General features: G+C 50.5%; 1 pseudogene; it reads left to right on the top strand.

Moving 5' to 3' along the window:
* Positions 1-18622, top strand: part of LOC138102480 (zinc finger protein 850-like) — a 289839-nt pseudogene that overhangs the window by 144554 nt on the left and 126663 nt on the right.

Consider the following 18622-nt stretch of genomic DNA (forward strand, 5'->3'; position numbering starts at 1 on the left):
ACGGGAGCTGTGCAGGGCCAGGAGACAAGGTGCAGCAGCTGGGTGGGTTCCCAGAGCAGACAGCAAAGGCTGCTTTGCTGGACATTTCCCAGCACATTCCCAGCTGGAAGCAGAGGGAGGAAGGAAAGGGAAGCGAGTCCCTGCCAGAAGCCCAGAAGGATTGGGGTGGGAAGGGACCCTGCCCGTGGGTTAGTGGGCTGAAAGCCAAGTGGAGCAAGACCTTACAATGCCATCTCCCTGCCAGCCTGTGCTGCTGACAGGAGCAGGGTGCCACTTTAGCCCTCTGTGGGTGGGACCAAACTGTGCATTCCACTCCCCTTATCTCATTTCTGATGAGCTGTTCATGATGGGTCCTTTGCAGGAGCTGCCCAGTGCACCCCCAACCCCTCAGGCTATGAGGAGCTGGCTGTTAAATGAGATAAGGAAGGAAAGGCAAACCCTGGGAGGCAGGGCAGTGTTTCTTTTTCTGCACACCAATGACTCAGCTGGGATAACTCCCTCCGGGGTAGCAGCAGCACAGTCCCACCCAGCCTGAGGGCTCACCTCTGCTGATGGGCCATCATGGACTGAATGGCCCCAGCACAATGGGCAGCTGCAAGGACTGAGACCATCAAGGCTCCCAAAATATCCCATGACTCCCAGGATGACATCATTCCATTGTGAAACTGCCCACCCTGGGGGAGGGGCTAAGCATTCCCACCTGAACCTGAGCATATAAAATCTGGGTTTGAGGCCTTCTGGCAACACTCAAGAGATCCAGGGCAGGAGCAGAACTCCAACAGGACTGTGGCCACTGCTGTCGACATGACTGCACCCATCACTTGGACAGGACAGTGTGTCTACCACTGCAACCAACAGGTTTTGTTTTCTTTCCTTTTGCTTTGCATGCAGCGGGACCAGGTGGTGCTCAGCACAGGAACTAAGCACCACCGTTCTGCTCTTGTCCCAGGGTGCCTGGTTATACTCAGCCTTTGTGGGTTACAGCTGTATCATGGTATTTCTTGTCATCTCTTTGGTAAATTTTAACTCTCACCTTAATCTCTCTTGGGGCAGATCAGTGGGGTTCATTTCTCATGCCAGTTCAATCCAGCACAGTCTTTGAGAGGATTTTACAGTCATGATATGCCCGGTGACTTCTAAGAAGGACTAAGCCAACCCCTAAGAAGGACTAAACCAACCCCTAAGCCAACACACTCACACCTTGTTTTTCCCTCCAAACCAGGATTTCCCACTCCCAAACCTTGGCCAGATGGAGGCGGAGGCTGTGAGAAAGAGGAAGATGCCCCGGGACACCCAGGCAGGTGAGGAGGAAGTCCCTGCCCCTTTTCCCTCTCTCCTGCTCCATCTCCCAGCCCAGCATCGCCCCCGGCTGCAGGACAACCCCGCTGCCGAGGCCGTCCTGCCGGGGACGGACTGGGGGGATCTCCTTCCCCTTCCCTGTGGCACGGAGTCAAATCCCATCCTCTCCTTGTCCTTCCTCCCCCAGACAAGGAACTGAGGATGGAGCCCAGGGAGGACAAATCCCCACAGCAGAACCTGGTGGAAGAGGCCATTTTGAGCCTCTCCACAGTGGAGGAAAACCACCGGAGATCCCGCAGGAGGAGGGGCTGCAAACGTAGCCCAGGGAGCTGTGAGGAGGAAAGACCCACCCTGTGCCAGGAAGGCGGCCGGAGATCCAGCCAGCATTCAAATGTGGTGGTCCATGAGCAGCGTCACGCTAGGGAGAAACGCTACAAATGCTTGGAATGTTCGAAGAGCTTCAGCCAGAGCTCCGACTTGATCCACCACCAGTTGATCCATACTGGGGAACGGCCCTACGTGTGTGGGGAATGTGGGAAGAGCTTCAGACAGAGCTCCAGCCTGATCCAACACCGGTTGATTCATACTGGGGAACGGCTCTATGTGTGTGGGGAATGTGGGAAGAGCTTCAGACAGAGCTCCAGCCTGATTCGCCACCAGAAGATCCACACTGACGAGAGGCCATACGAGTGTGGCGAATGTGGGAAGAGGTTTCAGACCAGCTCCAGAGTTCTCCTGCACCAGCGGATTCACACAGATGAGAGGCCCTTCCGCTGCCCCGACTGCGGGGAGTGCTTCAGGTACAGCTGCAGCCTCAGCAGGCACAAACGAATCCACACTGGGGAGAGGCCCTACGAGTGTCCTGAGTGTGGGAAGAGCTTCAGGCAGAGATGTCACCTTATCTACCACCAGAGGATCCACACTGGGGAGAGGCCCTACGAGTGTCCTGAGTGTGGGAAGAGCTTTATCCAGAGCTCTCACTTGACCAAACACCAACGGAGCCACCAGTAAGGGAAGCCCTGCGGGTGTCCCGAGTGCAGGAAGGGCTTTGTGTACTGCTCCAACTTCATCTCGCAGCAGAGGATCCCTGTGGGGTGATGCTCAGTGACCCTCGTTGGGCAGAGACCTGGTGACCCCTGTTCCAGATGATCCCCATTGTTGGGGAGGATGTTTGCGAGATTTATTTCGCTTCTCATTCTCGTGCTCTGATTTCATTGCTAATAAATGCAATCCCTGTCCCCAGACTGGGTCCGTTTTTCCGTGCTGGTGGTTTGGGTGGGAGCTCTCCTGGTCCTTATCTCAGCTCCTGGGCCTTTCCTCAGCCAACCAAAGAAGTCACTAAACAATTTTGAGCCACTCTGAGCTTTTCTCACTGATGACTGCCCAGGTGCCAGGCAGATCTGCTGCACCCACACCTCCCCACCTGGGGCATCCTCACCCCCAGTGCCCCCCGGGAGCAGAATTAAGGGAGAGAGGGGAGGTTTCAGCACTTGCTCAGAGCTGGGGATGGGGCAGCTGGGGCCATACTGGTGGCACTGGTAGTGCTGGGAGCCCCCTGGCCACAGGCATGGAGCTCTCAGGTGAGCTGAGAGGGTGGGAAGAGGAGGCCAGGTATGGTGGGAAAGGTGGGGAGAGGAGGGAAAATGGGTGTGTGGGACCCATAAAATGAGTTGGAGGGGGAGTGGGACCCCCTAAAGACAGAATGGGAAGGGGGCTGGGGACTGGGGGATGATGGGATAGGCATGGGAAAGCTTAGAAATTGGGGAATGGAAGGGTGGGATCTCAAAACTGGGCAGGAGGGGACCGGGGATTGGGAGGATTGTGTGAAAGGGTTGGGAAAGGGTTAAAAGGGGGGACTGGGACCCCCAAACTGATGGGGGCTGGGGCTGGCAGCTGGGGATTGATGGGAAAGGAGGGGAGAAAACAGAAAAAGGGTGGAAATGAGGGTGGGACTGTGGGAAGGAAGGTCCCATGGCAGCCATGGAGCAAGGGGTTGTGGAGTGGGGATCTGGGGTGGCCCCCTGAGCTCTTGGCTTGCTGTGGGGTTCTGGGGGCTGCTGGGGGGGCATCCCCTCACCTCTGTCCTGTATAGACAGGGGTCTTCCAGCACATGGTAAAGTCTGAGTGTCACGTCATTAATGGTACCAAACAGGTGAGGTTCATGGTGAGGTTCAGCTCCAGCCTGGAGCAGCTCCTGCACTTGGACAGCAACATGAGGCACATCATGGGGGACACGCTGTATGGGGAGAAACAGGCCCGCTACTGGAACACTGTCCTGGGGTGATGTTATGAGGCTGCTTTATTCCTTAACCCTCCGCTCAATGCCCAAGGATGCTGTGTCTTTAGGATGGACCTGGGGGTGGGGCCAGAGCCACGGGACGTGGGTGAGGGTCAGTTCAATGGCTCCGGGGCTCTGAGGTCTCGGCAGGGCCTTGGAGGGAGTGAGCTGGGAGTGTTGTGCGACTCCTTGGGTTTTTTGGTGTTCTGGCTCGCTGGGAGAAGGTTCTGTTGGGTTTTCTTGTTCTTTTTCCCTTCCCTCCCCCTTGCCTCACTGATTCCCTTCCCTCCAGTCCAGGGAGCCTGCTGGTTGGCCCCAGTGGGCCTGCGGGGTGGCTCCAGCTGGTCTGAGCCCGTGCGTCTGTTCCCTCTCCAGGAATTTGTTGTATTTCGTGGTTTCTTCCCCTGTTCTACCCTGCTTTGTTTGGTGTTAATAAACAGTTTGGGTTTTTTTGCTCACTTTCAGTTCTTGTAACCCACTTGTCTTACTGGTGGAGGAAATGGGGAGGTCCTCTTCCCTTTGGAGGAGACACTCATTCCAGAGTGTTTCCTCCTGAAGTCTTGTCTCCAAAACCGAGACATAAATTTAGTGCCTGTAGCGGGTTCGGTTTGCCCCCGGGCACAAACACCAATTTAGTGTAGTGGCTTGGTCCAAAATACTCATTACTGTTTATCTTCTGTGAGATAAGAATTAGGAGAAATGCAAAGCAGGCACCAAACTTGAAAGAATATAAAGAAGTTAATTAACTGACCTAAAAGAGGGAAAAAAAAACTTATACCATACGTTCAGAACTCTCCTCCCCTCCCCACCTTCCTCCCTTCTCCCACTGACAAATGTAAGAAGACAACCCTTAAGATGTTCAGTCTGTTTACCACTCCCATAATAACCTTGTTCAGTCCATTTGAAAGAGAAGTCTCTTCTTGCTCGTGCTAAGAAAACATTATCACAACGAGACAGCCGCCCACTTCCAAATATTGTTCAGTCCATTTAGGAAGAGGTCTCTCTGCTCGCATGTGAGTCCCTTCCCCCAACCTGCAGAGCTTTTCCCACAACTGCTTTCGAGGTTTCAATCTTGAAGTTTTTGGGGTACTCTTTTAAAGTTGAGCCATCCAGAAACAAAAGTTCTCTTCACCCATCTCTGGGAGCATTTCATCTCTAAGAACAGAGGCCCTTCTCCTTCCCTGGGAGCAAAGGGTCTTCCTCATCTTCATCTTTAGGGCTATCTCTGGGAGCATCTCTAGGAATTGAGGTCTTCTCCTTTTCCATTTGGAGCAAAAGTCCTCACCTGGTTCATGTCTCCCTGTCCAAACTTCTCTTGAAATTACAGCTGCTTCAGCATCTGCCTATCTCAGCGCAGCTGCTTTTCCTCAGGAGTTGAACACTCCACCCCCCATATCTTCATGAAATTACAACAGGACACTCAGATATATCATAGCTTCACAACAGACTTTCAGCTTTAAGCATCTCCTCTTTCTCTTCCGCCAGGTTTTCAGCTCTTCACAGCACTAAAAGGGTTAATCTCACCTCGGCCTTGCAGCTGGAATGTGGCTTCTCGCTATTGGTCACCTGACCTCTGCCAGACAGCGGTGCCGATTTTGCTGAAATCTTGGCCGCAGTGGAGGGGTGGGGGAGGGGAGAGCCGAGCTGCTCTGGCTGCCCACAGCCCTGCTGGGGGGGGGGTCATCCTGGAGCCGTGGCCTGGCCCAGCCTGGCCTGAGAAGGCCTGGGCATGGCCCACTTGCCCCCCACTCAGGCCCTGCAACCACCTGTCCCAGCACTGGAAACGAGAGAGAGCTTGAGGAGGAGTTTGTCTATTCTTAAGTGTGTATCACAGAGGCGGTCACAATTTTAAGTGGCTTAAAGAATTGTCCATATTCAAACTGGCCATCTGATAGGTCCTGTGCAGTCATAGAGGAAGATGTAAGAAGAACTTCACTTCCGAGACCCAGCTTGCTAACCTATGACACTGGGCTAACCAAGAATCCTTCTGCAGTTGGGCTCCTGAAAGTAGAAGAGCATTGAGTGCCAATGGCCACCTCAACAGTGCATCACCGGCAGTACCGAACAAATAGAGATGCCGTAATTCCCAGCCACACGACGATCCTGAACTGGAGAGCCAAGGGGTGGTCAGCACGACCCACTCACCCTTCAACAGCCCCATTTGTTCTGTGTGCAAGTCTGACGGGGAATGGTTATTGACTGTGGACTATCGTGCCTTGAATGAAGTGACTCCACCATTGAGCGCTGCCGTACCGGACATGTTGGAGCTCCAGTATGAGCTGGAGTCCAAAGCAGCGAAGGGGTACACCAATTTTGACACTGCTAATGCATTTGTCTCCATTCCTCCGGCAGTAGAGTGCAGGCCTCAGTTTGCCTTCACTTGGAGGGGTGTGCAGTACACCTGGAACCGACTGCCCCAGGGGTGGAAGCACAATCCCACCATCTGCCATGGACTGATCCAGACTGCACTGAAAAAGATTGAGGCTCCAGAACATCTGCAGTACATCGACGACATCATTGTGCATGGGAACATGGCAACGGAGGTATTTGGGAAAGGAGAGAAAATCATCCAGATTCTCCTGGAAGTCGGCTTTGCCCATCAAGAAGAGCAAAGTCAAGGGACCTGCTTAAGAGATCCAGTTCCTGGGCCTGAAATGGCAAGATGGATGGCATCAGATTCCCACTGAGGTCATCAATAAGATCACAGTGATGTCTCCACCAACCAACAAGAAGGAAACTCAAGCTTTCCTAGGTGTCATAGGCTTTTGGAGGATGCACCTTCCCGAGTACAGACAGATCGTGAGCCCTCTCTACCTGGTCACCCATAAGAAGAATGATTTCTACTGGGGCCCTGAACAGTAGCAAGCCTTTGCCCAGATCAAGCAGGAAATCACTTATGCAGTAGCCTTGGGCCCGGTAAGGACAGGACCAGAGGTGAAGAACGTGCTCTACTCTGCAGCCGGGAACAATGGTCTGTCCTGGAGCCTGTGGCAGAAGGTGCTTGGTGAGACTTGGGGTCAACCACTGGGATTCTGGAGCCAAAGCTACAGAGGCTCAGAAGCCCACTGCACTCCAACAGAGAGGGAAATCCTGGCAGCCTATGAAGGAATCCAAGCCGCTGAGGAGGTCATTGGCACCGAAGCACAACTCCTCCTGGCACCCCGACTACCAGTGCTGGGCCAGATGTTCAAAGCAAAGGTTCCCTCTACCCACCACACCACTGATGCTACATGGAACATGTGGATTGCTCTCATCACACAGCGCGCCTGTATTGGAAACCCAAATTGCCCTGGGACCATAAAAATAATCACAAATTGGCCCAAATGTGAAAGCTTTGGTCTCAGTGACGAAGAAGAACAGGAACAAATGACATGCGTGAGGACGCTCCACCATACAACCAACTGCCAGCAGAACAAACACGCTACGCTCTTTCCACTGATGCTTCTTGTCGCATTGTAGGGATGAAACAAAAGTGGAAAGCAGCCATATGGAGTCCCACACAACAGCTTGCAGAGGCCACTGAGGGAGAAGGTGGATCGAGCCAACTTGCCGAACTCAAAGCCATCCAGTTGGCTCTGGACATTGCTGAAAGAGAGAAGTGGCCAGAGCTCTACCTCTACACTGATTCATGGATGGTAGCCAATGCTCTGTGGTGGTGGCTGGAAAGGTGGAAAAAGGCACACTGGCAGCTCAAGGGAAAATCAATCTGCGCTGCTGATGAGTGGAAAGGCATTGCCACTTGGGTAGAGAAGCTACCTGTGAGAATCCGCCATGTAGATGCCCATGTCCCCAAGAGTGGGGCTGATGAGGAACACTGAAACAATGAACAGGTAGATCAGGCTGTGAAAATAGAGGTGTCCAAGATAGATTTGGGTTGTCAGCACAAGGGAGAGTTGTTCCTAGCTTGATGTGCCCATGATGCCTCAGGCCATCAAGGCAGAGATGCCACCTGTAAGTGGGCACAAGGCTGAGGGGTGGATCTAACCATGGACAGTATCTCCCAGGTTATCCATGGCTGTGAGACATGCGCTGCAATCAAGCAGGCCAAGCAGGTGAAGCCTCTGTGGTATGGTGGGCGATGGTCTAAATACAAGTATGGAGAGGCCTGGCAGATTGATTACATCACACTGCCTCAAACCTGCCAAGGCAAGCGCTATGTGCTCACAATGGTGGAAGCCACCACTGGAGGTTGGGGTCCCTCCCCCCTGCCATGGAGCCCTGGGAGAGGGGCCCTGGGGGGGAGACATGGGGTTTCCCTGCCCCTGGTCAGCCTCATTCCCCATTGGTTGGTTTGTGCTTCCCTGTGTGGCCAAGAACCCTTGGGTCCCATGACTGGAGGACTTCCTCAGCAGAGCCCCGGCCATACGGCTGGGGAAATAAACATCTCTGAAACATCTACCATGAATCTCTCCATATATATTTTTTTCCACGGGACTCCTGGTACATATATGCGTGTTACAGTAATCCCCGCTGTAACAACTGGATGGTTGGAAACCTACCCTGCGCCTCACGCTACTGCCCGGAACACCATCCTGGGCCTGGAAAAGCAAGTCCTTTGGAGGCATGGTACCCCTGAGAGAATTGAGTCTGACAATGGGACTCATTTCAAGAACAGCCTTATCAACACCTGGGCTAGAGAACATGGCATTGAGTGGGTGTACCACATCCCTTACCATGCACCAGCAGCTGGGGAAATGGAACAGTGCAATGGCCTGCTCAAAACCACCTTGAGGGCACTGGGTGGGGGAACTTTCAAAAACTGGGAGGTGCATTTAGCTAAGGCCTCATGGTTGGTGAACACCTGAGGCTCCACCAACCGAGCAGGGCCTGCCCAATCCAAACCCCTGCATATAGTAGGGACATGGTCCCAGCAGTGCATGTCAGGGGACTCTTGGGAAAAACTGTTTGGATTACTTCTGCATTGAGTACAGACAAACCCATCTGTGGGGTTGTCTTTGCTCAGGGGCCAGGTTGTACATGGAGGGTAATGCAGAAGAATGGAGAAACACGTTGCATACCGCAGGGAGATTTGATGGTGGGTGAGAACCGCTTGTAATGTCTGAATGCCTGTACATGTTTGTTGAGTGTCACTGCCACTGTTTGTATATAGCTGTATAAATATGGATAAATGTGTGTGTTTTGAGTTGAAATGTATTAATTTGGGCATTGAGCAGACGGTATGGAATAAGGGGTGGAATGTCCTGGGATGATGTTGTGAAGCCGCTTTATTCCTTAACCGTCTGCTCAATGCCCAAGGAGGCTGCATCTTTAAGGTGGACCCCGGGGGCACGGCCAGAACCATGGGACCGAGTGGGGGTCGGTTGAATGGTGGGGGCCCAATGGCTCAGGGGCTTGAGAGTCTCGGCGGGGCCTGGGAGGGAGTGCGCCAGGAGTGCTGTGTGGCTCTTTAGGGTTTTGTTCTGGCTAGCTGGAAAAAGGTTCAGTTGGAGTTTTTTTGTTCTTTTTCCCTTCCCTCAACCTTGCCTCACTGCCTCCCTTCCCTTCCCTCTGGTCTGGGGAGCCTGCGGGGTGGCCTCAGCAGGCTCGCAGGATGGCCCCAGCTGGTCCGAGCCTCTGTGTCGGTTCCCTCTCTGGGCATTTCCTGTATTTTGAGGTTTGTTTTTTCCTGTTCTACCCTGTTTTCTTTTGTGTTAATAAACTGGGTTTTTTCCCACTGTCACTTGCTGTGAACAATTGGTCTCATTGGTGGAGGAAAAGGGGAGGGCCTTTTTGCCTTTGGAGGAGACGCTCATTCTGGAGCACTTCTGATGCCTTAAGAGGCCTCCTAGAAACAGAGACTAGACAGGAGTAAGGGAATAAAAGTAGGTATTTATTTGAAAGGCCTTCAAAGGTACCCCCTGGGGAGCCAGAGGCTATTGCCAAGATGGACCCCAAGATGGATGACAGCTCACGAGTTCTTCACACAGCTCACGAGTTCTTCACACTTTTATAGGTTTGGTTCATTTACATAGCAGGCTTAATTCTCCAATTAAAGCTTCAGTTTAATGACGGCATTTTCCCTGTGCTCCCTCCCATAGAGGCTCTTTGGGTGATACTTTTTGGGCCTAGGATGGTCTGGGTGTCCTTGAAGAGCAGGCCCAGAGAGGCTTTGTTATGTCTACCTAGCACGAGAGAGCAGAAATGAACAGGCTACAAGAAACTTCCGAGTTACACACTAAGCAGTACAGAATTTGAAAAATAGAGAAGGTAAAACCTAAGGCATCACTTCCTCCTAAAATTTTGTCTCAAAAAACCGAGAGACTGGTCAAGGAGGAACCTGTGCCTTTCTAGGACAGGAATGTTCACTTCTACCAGTGATGGGTTTGAAGTCCAACAATCAGGAATCACCTCGATAGAAAGAGCAGTAGAAGAGCGACAGGAATAAGAAAATTCTTCTTGGTGTCATTGGCTTCATGGCTGCCAAATTGGAGGCTGCTGTGCAATGCATTTGTGGCAGTCACTGTAATCACTGCAGTGTGAGCACTTGGTGTGTTATGATTCCATGTGAGAGCTCTTGTGACACTTTGGGCTGGGAAATGGAGCACTGAGACTTGTCTAAAAAGAGACACAGTCTCAAGAAAAAAGGTGGATTTGATAAATAACAGAGAATAGCGACTAATTAGGCATGTTTTAAAAAGAATGTGAATTATAGCTCTGGGTAAAGAACTTGAAGAGAACTCAATTGAAGAACAAGAGGCGATGCTGTACTAGTTGGAAAACAAACTAGTGGGAGACACCAAGTCAGAATAACAATTTAATAGGAAAACAAAAATAAAGGCAGAAAACACTGGTTCAGACTGACAGAGTCAAGATACAACCTGAGTCCCTGTTAATCAGGGTGGTGGTAGCAGTCTGGTAGAATGGTGGCTGCAGTCCTCTGAAGTGGTGATGCTGTAGAAAAAAGGGTCTGCTCTTCCTCAGGTCCAGTGGTGGCTGAGTAGCTCCTGTCCTCTGGAAATCCAGTGGAAGGGTAGTTTCTGGTGTTCAGAATCTCAGATTATATCCAGGATGGAATGCTTGGTTCCTCCCTCTGGGTGGAGCATCTCACAATGGGGTAATGAGTCATGAGGCCAAGTGTTGATTAGGCTCATTAACAGAAGATAGTCTGGAGGGAGTTATCTCTGAGTCATGGGGCAGGAATGGGCCATTAACAGCAAGATAGTCTGGGGGGAGGAGGCAAGGAAACACTGCCCCACCTGATTTCAACAGCTCATGAGGATGGTAATTGTGAGGAATGAGACAACTCTTTGTAGAAATTAAAACAATTTATTAAAACAGAAAAATTGAAAAATTGCAAAAATTAACAAAATATAAAAATTTGGGATCCTAGTGGCTCAGGAGGTATGCCCCAGGAGCGCAGGGATTCGGGAGCTTCAGGCTTAGGCAGCTCTGAACCTCAAGTAGAGAAAAAAAACTTGCAGTGCTAGGCTGGTCAAAAAGAAATATATATATTTCTAAAGGCCCCTGAAAAGGAGTAGGTTTCTCCAGCACTGAACTTAGCAAGCTGGAGGGGAAAGGGAAATGAGAGAGGACGTGTCTTTCTCTTGCACCTTTATAGCTTTTGCTCCACCCACAGTCTGCCCACAGTTTAAGGTGATTGGTGTTTTCCCTTTGACAGATTACCTCTGTCAACCAATGGCTCCTCCTTGTCAGAGGGGTGGTATTAGTTGAGATAAGAGTCATGGAGCTTACCGGGGTATGGCTATGGGGGCTGGGCTGTTTGTTGCAACCGGGGATTTTAAAATCTGCCTTGAAACCAAGGTACAAGTAAAACATAAAAAAATACATCCAACACATCTTAAATCACTTGTAAAAGTATACAGTAAACACAGGAAGACCATAAAAACTTGATCTGTGTACCTGGGCTGATGGGTTAATTTTAACATTCAATTTAAAAATATTAAGCTCAAATTAATTAAGGCACTTAATACGCAAAGACCAAGCACAAATAGGGATTTCATGTATGACAGTAATAGAACACACTGCAACCCAGGACAGATGCCTTTATGGCTAATACTTAAATCGAAGGTTCTATTATCGAAAAAATTGGTATGCAGGTTGTAATTCATCTGTAGGTCCAAGCACTGATTAAAGCAGCAAGGCCTGAACAACAGGCCCTGAGTCAAAGTTGACCTCTAGATGAACCTTCCAACCAAAAGTTATCTTTGTATCTGCTCATTCATGAAGCATTATGAGCAATATGATCTCTCTATGTGTTCATTGGTGAAAGGTGGATTTACCTTTCTGTGTTTGAAAACCAGACAAGACCCCATCTGGCCTTGTTTGGGGGTGAAGGATCAAAGTCAACTCCCTTGTTCCTCCTTGAGCCCTGGCCAGGCTTTGGGAGAAGCCAAAGAGAAGACTGAAACCAAATGTTCCCACACTGGAAGTGATGTCAGCTTGTTTGTTTGACAGTGTAAAAGCTGGGCCCCTCTCACAGCGAGGGTGGAGCCTCGTTGCCTGCAAAGGTGGAGGCACTGCAGGAATTCCCAGTGTGCAGGAGTGGCTCTGCAGTCCTTGGCTGGGACAGTTTCCCCCAGCTGATGGGTGGGTCTGGCTGATGGTAAAGTCTGAGGGTTACAGGGGATGGAGCTTGGTTAATCACTGCAGGCAATCTTTGGCAGTGATGATTGGGGGCATTGCTGAGCTTAACCTTTTGTAATTCTTTGCTAATGATTGTGTGCTTTGCTAAGCTTCCCTTTTTGTAATTCTTTGCAGTTTTGCATTATATAAATTACACAATTCCATCAGTTGGTGTCTGTGTCTTTGGTGCTGACCCTGCCCACTGGCAAAACAGGACCCCATCCTGCCTAAGAGTTACCTGGGAAAACACAAACCCTCACTCCAAATGTCCCCCCTTCCTCCTTGTTCCCCCCACTTTATACACTGGCCATGATGTCCTGTGGTCTGGGATATCCCTGAGGTCACCTGGGGTCACCTGTCCTGGCTGTGACCCCTCCCAAGCTCCTCCACACCCCCAGCCCCTCCCCAGCATGGCCGGACGATGGGCAGGAAAGGCCTTGGCTCTGTGCAGGCTCAGCAAGAACAAAACCATCTCTCTGTGATCAACGCTGTGCTCAGCACAGAGCCAAACACAGCCCCACAGAAAGGCCTGGCAAGGAAATTCCCTCTGCCACAGCCCACAGCAGCACCCTGTGGCCATCCACCATCACCACGGCTCCATGGGCTCCTTTCCATGCCCCGGGCCCTGGCCACAGGACCTTGGGCTGGTGGCCACGGCAGCCAACTGTGTCCCAGGGCTCAGTGCCCGTGTCCATGGCAGCAGTGCCCGGCCACGGGCCCTGAGTGCAGGTGACCGTGCCAATCCCCATGGCAGCGGGGCCAAGCGTTGGTGTCCGTGGCACCAAAGTGAGGAACGGGTCCCTGTGGCTGCTGCCGTGGCACCTGAGGGCATCAGCGAGTGTCACTGCAATTGTAGCTGGCACCAGCCCCGGCACCGCTCTGTCCTGAGGGCTGCCATGGCAGCCGAGGGCAGCCACAGGTCTGCGGGCAAGTGGCCACGGACCCTGAGTGCAGAAATGGGTCCTGGGGGGGGTTTCCAAGGGAACTGGAACTGCTGAGGGTTGCCATGGCATCCAACCCCTGCAGTGGGGGTCAGTGTCCATGGCCACAGCATTGGTCAGTGTCCATGACCACAGTCCCTTGCAATGGCCCAGTGCAGGTTGGGATGATCATCCACCCTCACAGCTGGCCCAGGGCATGCCTGGAGTGGTCTTGGTGGCACCTTGGGCTTGGCACACTTTGAGGAGGGTGCCTGTTTTCAGTGGGGAAACTTAGGAATTTCAGATTCTTTAAAAAAAAAGAAGGAAACCCCTCCTTGGCTGAGTGCAGCCAGTTCTCCAAGCAAAGCAGGTCCCAGGTGAGCCCCGTGGTGCATTTGATGCTGAGCCCTGGAACCTCAGGGCCTGAGAGGAGATTGCACAAACCTCTCATAGTGTTGGTATCAAAAGGGAAGCACCAAGTACTTACAAAACAGAAGCACCCTGAAGCATTAATGAGCCCCACTGAGTGTTGGTACTGACAAAGGCTCTCCAAGGACTAATTAAAGCAGATAATTGGGGGCCTTGATTGCACAAACCTCTCCTAGAGTTGGTATCAATAGGGAAGCACCAAGTACTTACCAAACAGAAGCACCCTGATGTTGCAAAATGAATCGACGACTTAGGTGAGGAGAGATCTTGCAGGCAACCGATACGATTGATATATGCAAGCTCCGTTTATTAGCAATACAAAGGCACTTATATAGAGTATTGAATACAAGCTTATCAGTTCTTTAATTAGTTGAAACTTATAAAAGCACATTCTGACCTCTACATAATTGGGTTAGATAAAAAGACTACATTTGGCAAGCTTCTTATTGTTTATGTTTTGTCTTGAGAGATCAAAGATCTTCCTCCCTTCTTAGGGATAGTCCATCTTATCAGCACAGCTGCACCTCTCAAAACTCCCTTCTGGTTCCCAGGTTGGTTTCTCACACAGGGATTTGTCTCATGTAGAATTTTTCTCACACAGGCCTTTTTACTTGTACAGTTGGATTATTGATCCAATCATTCTATCAATGAGCCATGTCCCTGCTCCTCTAACCATTCTCCAATAATTCCCCTTTTTTCTTTTTGTAAAGGCAATATTTGATTGGCTACAGATGTAGTAATTTTGTATATCATTTTTTGCAAGCACTGGCACAAACACAGTAAGCACACTATTGCTAATAGTATTACTAGTCCTACAGTAATCAAATGCTACACAAATAAAACTAGTTATGATTTTAAACCTAATGACTTTAACCATCCCTCTAAGTTGAAACCGTCTTCTTTTTTTCTATAATTACGTAGTTAATTGATGTAACTCACTTATCTATTAGTGAAGTAGGAAAAAGTGGTTAGAAAGATTTAAACAGCACAAGCCTTGGAACCTTTCACAGCCGGGGCTGTGGGCTAATAGTAGAAAATCAATGGCTACTTAACTTTATAATATTATATGTCTAACACTAATAACACACACACTTAACTTATTAAGCATTTGCAAGGTTATATTCAACTTATCCCTCAACTCCATATTAAACTGGGCCCAGACTGGGCCAACAGTTTATGCCAAATACCCAGCAGTACTTAACCTTAGCATCACTTAAACTTAACAGAACTTAACCTTAACATCACTTAAACTTTACAGAACTTCAACTTAGCAGAACTTAAAATTAACTTCACATAAACTTAACTTTGCTTAAACTTAACAACACTTAACACGAATTAACCTTAACACTACTTAAACGTTACACAACTTAACCTTATCACTTAAATTCTGCAGAACTCAAGCTTAACAGAAATTAAAGTTAAAAGAACTTAACTTAACAGAACTTAAATGTAACAGAACTTAAACATAACATCTTCCAGCAAGCAAGTTTAAGCAAAATAGCATAAAGCTTGTTTGCTAAAACACTAGGTAAAAACATAAATGCATAACTAATTGCTAAATTGACTGCTTTCACTTGATCTAAATGGGCAGGCAGCTGATTGAAAATGCCTGCTAATACTCTTATTTCAAGGCAGATGAAAAACAATTTTTCACTTTACTTCTGAGTTTGGTGTTATACTCCAAAATTTATGTAATATACCCAAAAATTTATGCAATTATTTTTCTTAGTTTTGTCTTTGGAAAGAGTTCTCTGACACCCACCACAAGTCACTAGCAAACACCTAGGGCAGCTGTTACATTCACCCCAGAGTCTCACTATTTCTCCTGCTATGGAGAGTGGTGGATCTGGCAAGTCCTCAGCTCCTTCACTCAGCCACGTCTCAGCCTCTCTCAAGGCTCCTCAGGACAGGTCTCACAGTCCCAGCTGTTATGGTAGTGGCATCACTGTTCTCAGGAGCTGATGCTGACTGCGCCGTCTCGTTTCGGGGTCCTGTAGCATGGCACCACTTTGCTGGGCACCTCTCTGGTCAGTGATGTATCGATGACTTGTCCGTGTTGTTGCAGGATATTCTGCAGTGTTGCAGTGCACTTTCGTTCCCAGAGCAGGAACTGTGAAGGGGTTAATAACAACTGTGTGATGCTGATGCAATCATTTGGACACAGGACATCTGCTGTAAAGATAAACTGCAGAATGCTTTGTGTAGATAAGTCAGCAAGCTTTTTAATTACTTTTTGTATCATTTGTTGGTACTTCTCTTTCTTTTGGGGCTGTTTTCGAGCCGCCCCGGCCGGCTTTGGCTCTGCAGCTGACGAAACCGTAGAAGCCGCGCTGCTGCCGGACGTCCCACGTCTGTTTCTTTCGCGGAGCTGCTACAGCCCGCGCTGCCGCTCTCTACAGTCTCTATGGCAACCACGGCAACTGTCTTTTTTGTTTTTACTTCTGCGAAAGTGCTGGTTACTGCTCTCCAGGTGACTTTGAGAGCTCTTGTTTCTGTAGCTTTCATTTTAAACGATCTTGGATCAGCTAGTTCCTTATAAAGGTATACTTAAGTCCCCGCTTTTCTAAAAAGCGTAAAAATAAATTAAGGGCCACCTTTGTTTCCATATCTGCGTCTTTACCGCAATCTCAGCCTCTTACTGCTTTCCCTGTCGACAGGAGTTGTGCAGCCTTTTCCCAGGTTTAGCCCTTGTCAGCCGTATCGGCGGACCCCTCTTGTTAAGGTCAGCCCAGGCACGGATCAGGCGCTTGCCTGCAGCCGCTGATCTTTTGCCTTTCGATCGCTGCTATCGAAGCCTCTCGGCCGCTCACCTCGACAAGAAAACGAAGTCCCAGTCTCTGCTCGGGCGCCAAATGTTGCAAAATGAATCGACGACTTAGGTGAGGAGAGACATTGCAGGCAACCGATAACGATTGATATATGCAAGCTCCGTTTATTAGCAATACAAAGGCACTTATATAGAGTATTGAATACAAGCTTATCAGTTCTTTAATTAGTTGAAACTTATAAAAGCACATTCTGACCTCTACATAATTGGGTTAGATAAAAAGACTACATTTGGCAAGCTTCTTATTGTTTATGTTTTGTCTTGAGAGATCAAAGATCTTCCTCCCTTCTTAGGGATAGTCCATCTTATCAGCACAGCTGCACCTCTCAAAACTCCCTTCTGGTTCCCAGGTTGGTTTCTCACACAGGGATTTGTCTCATGTAGAATTTTTCTCACACAGGCCTTTTTACTTGTACAGTTGGATTATTGATCCAATCATTCTATCAATGAGCCATGTCCCTGCTCCTCTAACCCTTCTCCAATAACCTGAAGCAATAATGAGCCCCACTGAGTGTTGTTACTGACAAAGGCTCTCCAGGGACTAATTAAAGCAGATAATTGGAGGCCACGATTGCACAAAGCTCTCAGACATTCCAAGGCAAAAGCCAAAGCCAAAGTCCTTTGGAAAACCTGCAATCCCTGGGAGCATTCAGGAGCCCCCCCAGGGCCATTCCTGACCAAGGCTCCCCAGGGACTCCTTCCAGCAGATCCCTGAGGCCACTGGGATGTGGGGGGGATGCTGAGGGCAGGACAAGGGGCTGACAGTGCCCAGCCTTGCTGGGGCTGTGCCCAGGAGGCCCCGGTGCCTCAGGACAAGGTGTCTCCTCACAGCCCTTGGTGGCCCAGATGCTGCTGTGCCCCAGGGTACCAAGACTTGGCTTCTCTTTGTCCCCTCCTGTCCTCCCTGCCTCCAGTTCTCTGCTCTGACTGCAGCCTGGGGACACTTTCTCAGTCATGTCCCTCACTGAGACCCATTAACAGTGTCAGGAATTTTGAGTTTGAATCTGACTCAGAATTCTTGAGAGGTTTCTGCCAGTCCCTATCAGGGACTGATGTTCAGGGCCTCAGCACCAAGCCCTGAGAAGGTCATTACAGTCCTTGTGCTGTATCTGTGCTGCTGAGCTGGGCCGGGCTCCTGGCACACAGGCAGCACTTGGCAAGTGGCAGCGCTGCAGAGAGACAGCTCTGGCCAGGAGCAGCTCCTGGGCACAGCCCAGCACGGCTGGGGCACTGCCTGCAGCCAGCCCAGGCACAGCACAGAGGCTCACAGGGCTTCAACTCAGCCGGGGCTGGGAGCACAGAGCAGAGCTCACTGAGGGCTCACCAGAGCAGAAATCCTCAGAGAGTTTGAAACAGTCATTGTCTGGCTGTGGGAAGAGAAGCTGCAGCTCCTGGAGGCATCTCCTGAAGCTGGCCCATCCCACAGCTTTTCAGAGCTTTGCAGAGCACTCTCAGAGTTGCTGCAGTCTGGGGGATGTGGCCCTAGGGCAGGGCTGGGTTTCCGTGCTGCAGCACCCGAGGCCCAGCACAAGGCAGCTCCTGTTGCCAGGCTCTGCTGCAGGGCTGAGCAGCCGGGGCTGCAGCCAGGGGTGCCCAGGGCTGTCCTGCAGAGCAGGGTCCTGCAGCCCAGGGCGCTGTGCTGGGGCAGGGACTCTGCTGCCTGCCAGGGGCAGCTCTCAGCCGGCCCGGGGAGCTGCTGCCAGCGCTGGGGGAGGAGCAGTGGGGGGAAGGAGCGACCCTGAGCAGGGCAGGTGCTGCTGCTGAGAGCTGCTGGCTGGGGCAGGGCTGCTCCCAGCTCCAGACCAGCCTGGGCACAGCTCCGGAGGCACTTCCCAAAAGAAGGCAAGCCAGGGAATGCTGTCAAGATCAGGAGCGTTCCTGAGCGTGTTTGGATTTCCTGCTTGGAGCAGGATGGGAAGGTTGCGGGATGAGAGAAGCAGAACCGGAGTTGGAATCCCAGAATGACAGAACATTCTGAGTCTCTGCTATTGTCCTTGTTATTGTTATTATTATTACTCCTCTGACATTGTCACTGCTATCTGGTGCTCTCAGGGGGGCTCTGGGATCTTCAGCAGCGGAGTCAGGCTCTGCCCTTGGGATTCCTGCCAGTCAGGGCTGTCCATGGGAATGGGGTGTCCAAGCTTCCCAGTGCCCTATGGGGCTGTGGGCAAAGCAGTCCATGGGAAAGGGGAATGAGCTGAGCCTCCCTCCCAGAGATACCATCATGGGTACACCCATGGCTCTCCTCGCTGTGTCCTTCCAAGAACCTCAGAGAACCAGGAATGA

This window comes from Aphelocoma coerulescens, unplaced genomic scaffold (genome assembly GCF_041296385.1).
Source record: "Aphelocoma coerulescens isolate FSJ_1873_10779 unplaced genomic scaffold, UR_Acoe_1.0 HiC_scaffold_77, whole genome shotgun sequence".
NCBI classification, from domain to species: domain Eukaryota; kingdom Metazoa; phylum Chordata; class Aves; order Passeriformes; family Corvidae; genus Aphelocoma; species Aphelocoma coerulescens.